The sequence below is a fragment of the Oryza sativa genome, chromosome 4 (genome assembly GCF_034140825.1).
Source record: "Oryza sativa Japonica Group chromosome 4, ASM3414082v1".
In the NCBI taxonomy this organism is placed as follows: Eukaryota; Viridiplantae; Streptophyta; class Magnoliopsida; order Poales; family Poaceae; genus Oryza; species Oryza sativa.
In genome coordinates, this window is record NC_089038.1 from 6393359 (window position 1) to 6402744 (window position 9386).

At 41.7% G+C, this 9386-nt stretch overlaps 1 long non-coding RNA gene and 1 other non-coding gene across 2 annotated transcripts; both read left to right on the forward strand.

The window, feature by feature from the left end:
- Window positions 1-1576: 1576 nt before the first annotated feature.
- Window positions 1577-3620, forward strand: LOC112938808 (uncharacterized). Its single transcript, XR_010741082.1, has 3 exons — window positions 1577-1729; window positions 2416-2777; window positions 3435-3620. It is a non-coding gene; the product is annotated as an uncharacterized lncRNA (long non-coding RNA).
- A 2398-nt stretch (window positions 3621-6018) lies between these two features.
- Window positions 6019-9139, forward strand: LOC9272220 (uncharacterized). The gene is made up of 4 exons (XR_010740995.1): window positions 6019-6124; window positions 6211-6470; window positions 7585-7650; window positions 8867-9139. It is a non-coding gene; the product is annotated as an uncharacterized protein (transcript).
- The last annotated feature ends 247 nt before the right edge of the window (window positions 9140-9386 follow it).

Here is a 9386-nt window from a genome sequence, read left to right on the forward strand (position 1 = left end):
CATTCCAATGACCAATTACACGTACCAGAGCCAAGAAATGACAACTAGAGGTGAACTTGCTCCTAGGTGAACAATATCTCGATATTGACGAGCATTACATACTACCTAAGTCTTGCACTTTACTTTTGCTTAGGTTGACACACAAATGATCAAGATAAAGATGAATTACGGATTACACCATGCTAATTTTGGAGTCCACTGTTGTATTGATCAGCCAAGGCCGTTGACACATAATCTGATTGTTGCACATCTATGCATGGCTAAGGCTATGCTTAACGCCGAATGTCAGAGATATGGGCCCAGGGGTATGCAAAGTAAGGGGAAGTTCCCTTCACTTCCTCATACGTGGCTGTACAGCCTGGCCCAGCCCCCGCTCCTCGCACCGCGCAAAGCGCGGACACGTTCGGGGGGCCTCGGGGTGCCGTGTAAGGCCCCTCGGGGTGCTATGTCAGCCCCTCGGGGTGCCACGTCAGGCCCCTCGGGCCCTCGCCCTGCCTGGACCCGAGGCCCTTGCCCAGCTGCCATGTAGCGAGAGGAAACCAAGCTGGGCGGTCATTAATGGGCGGCGCTCCAACCGTCCCTCGAAGCATTTAGTGCGATCGGGGCAGACGTGTGGAGCCCCACCACTGGCCCACGTCAAATCGGGCGTAACCGGTCTGTGACCGGCCTGTCACCGGTCACATCCGATTGACACGCGGCCATGCCCCACGTCTCCTTTGTCCCCGGTGAAGTGAAGGTAGGTATGTATTGTCACATCAGGGGCATCATCTGGACTCCTCTCCATGAGAGGAGGGTAGCCACCGGTCTTCGCTCATTTAAGAGCGAATGACAGGGCTGCCCCCCGTGTCAGGTGAAGGACGGCGCTGGGCCTCACTAAAGGGCCAACCGCGGCTTAACTTCCGGGCGAAGGCATTCGCTCATTTAAGAGCGAATGATAGGGCTGTCCCCCGTGTCAGGCGGGGGACGGCGCTGGCCCCACCAAAGGGCCAACCGTGGCTTAACCTCCGGGCAAAGGCACGGGCCGCGGATTGGCCACGAGAGGGTGCCCCCCTCCATTTTTCATGGAAGAGTAGGTAGAGGCCGTGCATGTGGTATCCCCTTCAACTATAAAAGGAGGACCTTGCCCAGTGAGAAAGGAGGAGACAACACTAACAAGAAAAAAGCTCTCTGAAGTTTGAGGGACTCTTGTAATACTGATCGATATTCCCACACACAGGAGTAGGGTATTACGCTTGATAGCGGCCCGAACCTGTATAATCCTTGTGCTCGTGTAAGATTCAGGAGCTTGAACCGCGGATAATCGACGACCTCGGATCTCACCCGTTGCCCCCGGCCGAACTCACGAAAGGGGAATCCCACGATCTCCCGATAGAGAGGATCACTCCTCGATAAACCTTATCAAGTTTTTGCAGTGCCAAATTTTGGTAAGGTTACCAAAATTTTGGCAAGATTTCATATGTACTTACTAAAATTTGGCAACAAACTAAATGTAGTTATTTTTTTGGTAACTTTGCCAAAAAAAAGGTAAGGTTGAAAATAGTAACAAAGTGAAAAAGCCCAACACCTGCTAGGTCTCGACCTATTGCCGCTGCAGGTGTCCATCGCTCCTCCTGACCTAGCGCCGCCGGCCGCCACCATGACGACCTCCCCCTTCGCAGCGCTGCACCGGCTCCTCGGCTGCCGCCTCGATCTGCAGTGCGCGATACCTCCTCATCACCAAGAACGGAAGGTATCCATCTATTCATCCCACACCTAAATTCCCCTCGTTTTGAGTCACACCCTAAATTTCTAGCATAACTGGAAGATAATTTTTGTGCTAGTACAACTTTGTTTCTAACAAAAGAAAAGATTCGCCTATGTACTGGATGCTTCGTCTATGTGCTTGATGTTGCTTGCATGTAGCGATGCTAGTAGGTTAGAATTATCACAGTCCATGCCTTTTGGATTCAGTTTCAAAGAGTAAATGCTGATTACTTTCAGGATTTTCCTTTTGGATTTAGTTTAACATTTACATTTCTCATGTGTTTTCTTTCCTTGCTTATATGATAGTGTCGTAGTTGGCTCAATTACCTTTGTCGATAGAGATCAGATTATGGTGTAAAAGGAATGAAGTTCTGATAGTTGTTCTCAATTGATCTGAACAGGAAATACCTGCATTTTTTAGTTACAGTTGTTTGGTTCTTCTTTCCTTTGGTTCCAAGAGTGTACAGGTTTGAAAATGTGGCCTAGGAAGACCTTCCATCTCCTTCAATTTCTTGTTTTTGTCATTCAGGGAGAAACCTGAAAAGCTGAAACATAGTGTATGGATTCAATCTTTGTTTTCGTGTTGAGTTCTACTGCTTCTTGCTGACACAAATGGTACATCATGACTATATGATGTTAAAGTGCAGAATATAATCCATTTTATTAGTGCAGATGCCAGAAGCTGCTGAGTGGAATGATGAGAACACTAGATTTTATATATCTGTGAACCCTCGCCGTGGCACGACACTCCTTGACATTTCCCTTGTAGGTGCAGCAGCGCCGCCCAGTGCCCCACTGGGTACAATGGTCACATGCTTGTTAACTCGTCCCTCTGGTGGTTCACAAGTAGTTTCTCTTTTCTTTTCAAAAATCTATATAGATATGCTATAGATTTTACTGACAGTGACCAGCTCAGCAAGCACGCAAAGGGGAGTTAGCAAAGCTTTTGTAGGATCTAGAAGAAATGGATGGGGTTCAATCCTGATAATTGAGATGGTGGCAAAGCATTCCACATTCCTTAAGCAAAGTTTCAGGTATGTTAAGTATAATCTTGTAGGCACCTGATAATTTCTTTAACATATTGGACTTATAGCTAGATGAATTTTTCACTATCTTTTTCTGCTCAATGTAAAGTATCACCATCTGAGGACACTTGCAACCTTTTAGATTTATTAAAATGTGTTTTTAACTTCTCATATCATAATTTCCTTCTCTTAATGGACAGAGATTCCTGTTTGACATGGTTAACATGCCATGAAACTTGTTTTGTGTGTCAAGATGTTAGTTCCAATAGTCCATCCAGGATTAGTTATATGTTGGTATGCATTCTTATACTAGCTAAGTAATGCATCAATATGATATGTCCTGATATTCCGATATATCTCTTGTCACTTCGGTGTCTTTTTTTTCCCCTAGTTTTGTAACAAGGATATCATATATGGTCCCAGCTCATTATGCTTTGGTGGAATGAAAAAAGAATAATAAACAGATGATGGACCACTAAAGTTGACCCTAATAACTTACATGTTAGGGTTACATTTATCATAGTTTGCTGTTAGATCAGTATCTTATTCACAGCAGAAGCATGCAGACTGCTCTCTTATTCAGGCTGAGCTATATGCTCTGTTGTAACTCTATATTGCTATCACAGCTCATTTATGTATTGATTGTTGAAATCTTGTATTTTGCAGGGCTCACAACAAGCATGAAACAAGCCAAGAGCTGTACAACCTTTAGTTGAAGACTACTATAAAACTATATAGCTCTCTTGTAGTTGTACGGAAATTTAATTAGATTATGTACATACATTTCCAATTATGTAACAAATGAGTTAAATTATTTGCATTTGATCAATAAAGATTTGTTAATAATTTTCAGTTATTAGTCTGTTAACATCTTATTCCTGTGAATGTGATCATGAATCTAAATATACCACTGTCATTAGTAAACGATAATACTGCCGCCAATAAAATAACGACCACCCAGTGTTGTCATCGTTAAAAAAAACAACGATGACACAAATCCATGGTCGTTAATGAAATAACGATGGCACAATGCCACTGTCGTTAATGAAATAACGATCGCACAAAATTGTAACATCCTGCAGTTTTAATTAATCAACTTAAGTGGAAATCGGGGTATATCCTTAGTAAAAGTTGGAAGTTTTAAAGCTATTTCGGTTCAAAACCTCATCCGGTTAATTTGTGTATATATAAAAAAATGGGTAGAAATTGAAACAATTTTCCATAACTGTTGGTTTGAGTTATTATGAAACTTTAATGATCATTATAGGTAGACTAATGACCCTACAACCTTATGGTAGATAAATGAAAACTATTTTTAAAGACTCATCCAACATTCAGAGAGTGTTTTGGCGCTAATAAAATCTACCAACACATTCTAGGTGTAGCTCGACTAATTTGTGTTTTCCCTTCCACGAGGGGAACAATGTTTCAAGAGACTAAGCTGACTCAACAATAGATAATCCATGAAGCTCTAATGTTTAGTGTCTTCTACTTTGTAGCTTCCAAGCTTTGTCCAAGCCTCTCTGTATATAACCAAATTAAATGGTCAAGCGGTAGTTAAGAAACGTTGTAGTATAGTCATTAATCTTTTGCTCTTTGATAATCTACCCAATCATGCTTAGTAATTGGTTAGTAGAATTAGTAACTAATAATTGTGTGCTTGTGTAGTTGTTTGTAGTGAAGTCCAATTTATTGGCTTGAGTGATTTTTTTGTCGTTCATAATTGGTTGATGCATGTTAAATAAACCTAGAGACTATGTAACAAATCTAAGCAACATAAAATCAATGAATATCCTCTTGTCACTTAGCCAACCTAAGATGACCACTATGAAGGTTTTGTGATTGTATCAAACTTTTTACTACCTCAAGTAAAATAGTCAAGGTAGTCAAACTAAATTAATTAGAAACCTAATTGGCAAAATGAAGCAACTTCTAAATGTGCCTAAGTTGAACAGAAGGATATAGGTTTTATAATTTATTCAAATGCTACAGTATTTATCAGGAGTTAATATAATTTTTCAAGAATTGTTACCCTTAGTTTTGACCTCCTAAAAATTCAATTTAGTTCTCAGCATACCCCTTTTCATCTTTTTGTCAGAATTAAAATGTTTCAAATTTTTGAGTGAAACTTTGAGAAATGGAATCTAGGTAGCATAGGTTATAACCACAAAAATCACCAAATTGTTAACATCATTCTAACTTGGTTAATTTGAACTTCAAAGAAAGAGAAACAGAAAAATCTCTGAAAATCCTGTAAACTGAATAAAACATGTGTTTACCTGTGTTCCTAGCCATTCTCGTCACCCTTACGTAGCCTACCACGACCTGGACCCACATGGCAGTGCCTTTGGCTTGCTCACACTTGTGTTCCACCATTTTATCGCGTGGGACCCACCTTGAATATAGAGAGAAATACCGACACGTTGGAACATCGTGACAGCTTATCCTTCTTCGCCCCCTTGCTCTCGGGTAAGTCTATCGCGCGAACGTGCGCCAGACGCGAACGGATTGGTAGGTCTAGTATACGAGCCAGGAATCTCGCGAATTTTGCGATACCTTTTCATCTTTTATTCCTCATAGCTAATTACATGCCTAATTACGTGCTTAAATCATGATTAGTTTAATGGCCAATGTCCTGGTAGTTTGTTTCTTCGGTTAAAATAAGTCCACACATGCTTTATGTTTTCTTGTTACGACTTACGAGGTTTGTTTGGATTGGACTGTAGCTATTTTATTTTTAAAAAATATCCTGTGATGATCAACATTTATATTTCTATTAAAATTAATACACTAAACTTTCTAATTCCAGAGATATAAATTCTATATAAAGTTTATATAAATAAAGTCTACACATAGAAAGTTTATATACATAAAATCTACATATACAATCTTTACATATATAAAATCTACACATAGAAACTTTACATGTATAAAGGAAATAATTCATATAAAAAAGTTTCCGTCAAAAGAAACAATGAAAAAGGACTAATGAAAAAAAGAAATCTGAAAAATTACGGCGTGGAAAAATATCGCCTATATTTGTTGCGTTGTCCAATGCTAATTACTATATAATAATATCTGACAGGTACTAATTACACGTTAATTAGGTGGCGGGATGCATGCTAATTCTGTAATTCAGTTGGGTTGCCACCGGCTGAGATCCGTTGGAGGTGTTCGTGACGGACGAATGCTCGCGAACTAGACTCGTCCCTTGCTCTCTAGCTTTCCCAGCCATCCCTCCTCACTCTGTAGTCCACCCTAGATCCAAGAAACCAGAGTGGGAGAGCTCCTTCTTGCTCTCCTCGCCATCATCTTCTTGCCGGCCGCCGGGATGATGCCATCACGCCGCCCAACGGGTCATCGTCGTCGCCATCTTTCTTTCGTTTCCGATTCACCCTTGCACGCCATAGCCTCTGATCTGATCTTGCCCCGTTTCTTGCAGCCGATCTCTGGGAACGCCGACCTCGCCACGGGAGCTCTGGAGCGCGGCCACACCGTCGTCAACGCGCAGCCGCGGGTTCGCGCAGCTGTTCCCGTCGCCTCGAGGCGAATCCGGCTGAGCTACTGCGCCACCAGCTTCGCCTCACCATGCTCTCCAAAACGCCCCAAGAATCCCTCAGAACCGTGCAGCGAGGAGGGAGATCGACCACCGTCTTCTCCAACTCCGATCTAGCGCCTCCGTCGTCGATTCCCATTCAACCGGTGAGCCATTTGTCGATTTCTTGCAGTAGTAGCAACCTTAGGTGGTGTTCTACATCCTGCATGTGATGTTCTTGACATGCATGAAATAGATCGAGCCGTCCACCGTGACGCATCGATGCATGCATGGCGTCCCGAGCGCTTCCGATTGCAGCCGCCGCCTGCGTCGTTCCAGTCACCATTGGCTGGGGAAAAGTTGAGGAATGGAATCACAATGTGTTGCTCTACATTTTATCTTTTGACCTCGCCCCCATTAGAGCCGCCGTTTGTGCCGGCGAGCTTGAGATCGAGCTCAGCCATGGCTGTCGCTGCTTCCTGCTCGAGTGTAGAAGAACCTGGACCTGGTTGCAAGTTTTACAAATCCCAGGGTTCGACATGAAAAAGTACAGTCCAAAAGAATAATTGAAAACATATATGAGAACTAGGAAAACTTCAAAAATCCATAACTAATTCATCTTAACTCATTTTCGAGTGAACCAAATTTCTATGTATTCATAATTTTGTAGTCTTTATGTTTGTAAATTAAAACATTACAACTTCAGTACTGAAAAAGTCACTAAAATTGTGAGTTTCATAAAAACACTTATTTTTGCACCGAGGAGTTGTATAATCTCTAGGAACTTTATGCTATATCCTAAAATTATGAAACCACTTTTGGTTACCTTATAAAGATATAATCTTTTATCTGAAAAGGAATAATTTGACAAAACTACCTCCTAAAGTAAGTCTAAAGCGATTAAGTAATCCTCTTTTTATTAAAGTTGTAAAATTCATAACTAAATATTTTAACTCCAAATGTAGTAAGCCAAGTTTTTTTAGAACCAGTGGGTTATGATTTTTGAATTAAAAATGATAGCACTTGTGAAATCTAACTAGAAAATGTCAGCATTTCATATGACCAAGGGTAGTTCATATGTAATTACAGAAATGCCATTTTCAGTGTATATGGCTTGTCATTTTTATATCTCTCAAACCACAAATGTAAATGAAATGATTCTTGTTTCTAAAACCAGTTTATCATACTCTCTACCTACTGTAATTAGGCCATGATTTATAGAGCATGTTGCATATGCATGTTTATTTGAATCTTATTTGCATATTTGCCTCTTATCGGTAGATTCGGAGAATTCGGAGTTCGTGGAGCGAGACTCTGAGGTTGAGTGTGTTTCCATACAGCAGCAAGGCAAGCACCTAAGCATATAGAACCTATACTTTCTCTAAAAATGATTTGGTTGCAATCTATACGTATATATATGCATGCATTGCCTAGATATTAATATTGTCGGTTTATGGTGTATGGGTAGAACCTATTTATGCATTTAGTTCTTGTGTTATTGCTGTCCTTATATCCTATTACCACTGGTTGGGATTATTTGGGATGTCTTATTCATTAATGCTTAGCCATGCTTAGTGCTAATAGAACTATAGGGATGGACAGTGCTATTAATTGTGGTATATAAATAACTTGCATTATTGGGCATAAAACTTGAGCACTTACACTAAATAATGGTTGATGAAATATGTTAGACTTGGACGGGTGATAGGGCGATGATGGGAGGTTGGTTTCCCCTGATGCAAGTAGCCCCGTCTAGGTCGTTAAGGACCGAACATTTTGACATCTAATCAAGCACCCTACGTACTTACCACATGCCTTATTTGGGACCGGCTTGTTCTTACTAGTTCTACTGTGATCATTTATATCACGTTGGAGAGTCGTGAGGCAGGTAGCCTTTGGAGGGCCTCGGGTGCCTAGGTTTGGCCGGGGGTGCCTCCCGCGTGGCGCGCCCGCCTTGGTCACATCACGCACGCACGTGACTGAGTTGTCGGGAACCCCAGCGTGGTATAGGTGGTTGGGGTGAGGCTAAGAAAGGGCATGTAATGAGCTTGAATCACTTGTGTACCGCACTCGACGGGGTGTGTAGCTTTTGATCCTTGTTCATTTCGTGTGGGTCCAGTTGTACACCTCTGATCAGAGTATAATCTATTCGAATAGTCGCGTCCTCGGTTATAGACAATGCTTGATGTGTTAGTTATGTTAGCATCAAATGTGGATTATTATGGATGGGATTATGTTTGATGGTGGTGTTGGCATGTTGTGCCATGTTGTTATGGACTTTGGTAGTCCATGGTTGATGATGAGAGCGCCGTTTGGGCTCATTTGCTTATATATTTCAGAATTATATACTTGCTGTCCATAAATTAAAATGATGCTAGATTTACTTGTCCTTGCTTATTTTACTCATTAATTGCTCAATAAAATTTGCTTGATGCAAATGTTGAACCTAGAGACCCACTATAGGCTAGAAAGCTTGCATACTTCTCTCTCCCTTTTGTATATATAATTTTGGGTAAGACTTGCGAGTACAATCTTGTACTTAATCCGGTGTCTGCAATTTCAGGAGAGGATTCCGGTTATGAGTTATGCTTCTTGTGTGGTCATTGGTCTGCCGAGGACGGCGAGGGCAATGAGTGATCTCTTGCAGCTTGGCTCTTGCCCGGTTGGTTTGCCCTAGTGGGGTTGTGGCACCACCGGTTTTATCTTTTGCTTATGAACTCTATTTGAGACTTCCGCTGCTATATTTAGGTGTTGTATGTTGGGACCTCGGACCCTATTATGTGTCATGTACCTCGCTGCACTTTAACCCTATTATGGTACTTGCTATGTTTATTAATTGCTTGCGATGAAAGTGTGAGGCTAGTCACATTCCTGGGGACTAGCTAAGCATGAGTAACGGGTTTTGATCGCTTGAGATAATCGGGGATAGCGCTTTGGATCGAGTCACTGGGGTATACTTTTGGTCGCCACCTTCGAGTGGTTGACGGGCATATGACGGAGTGTACTGGCAAGCTGTCTTACGGTTATCTCTTGCGCTCACTACTCGACATTCCGGTTATTATAATAGAAGGTTGTCAACCGCG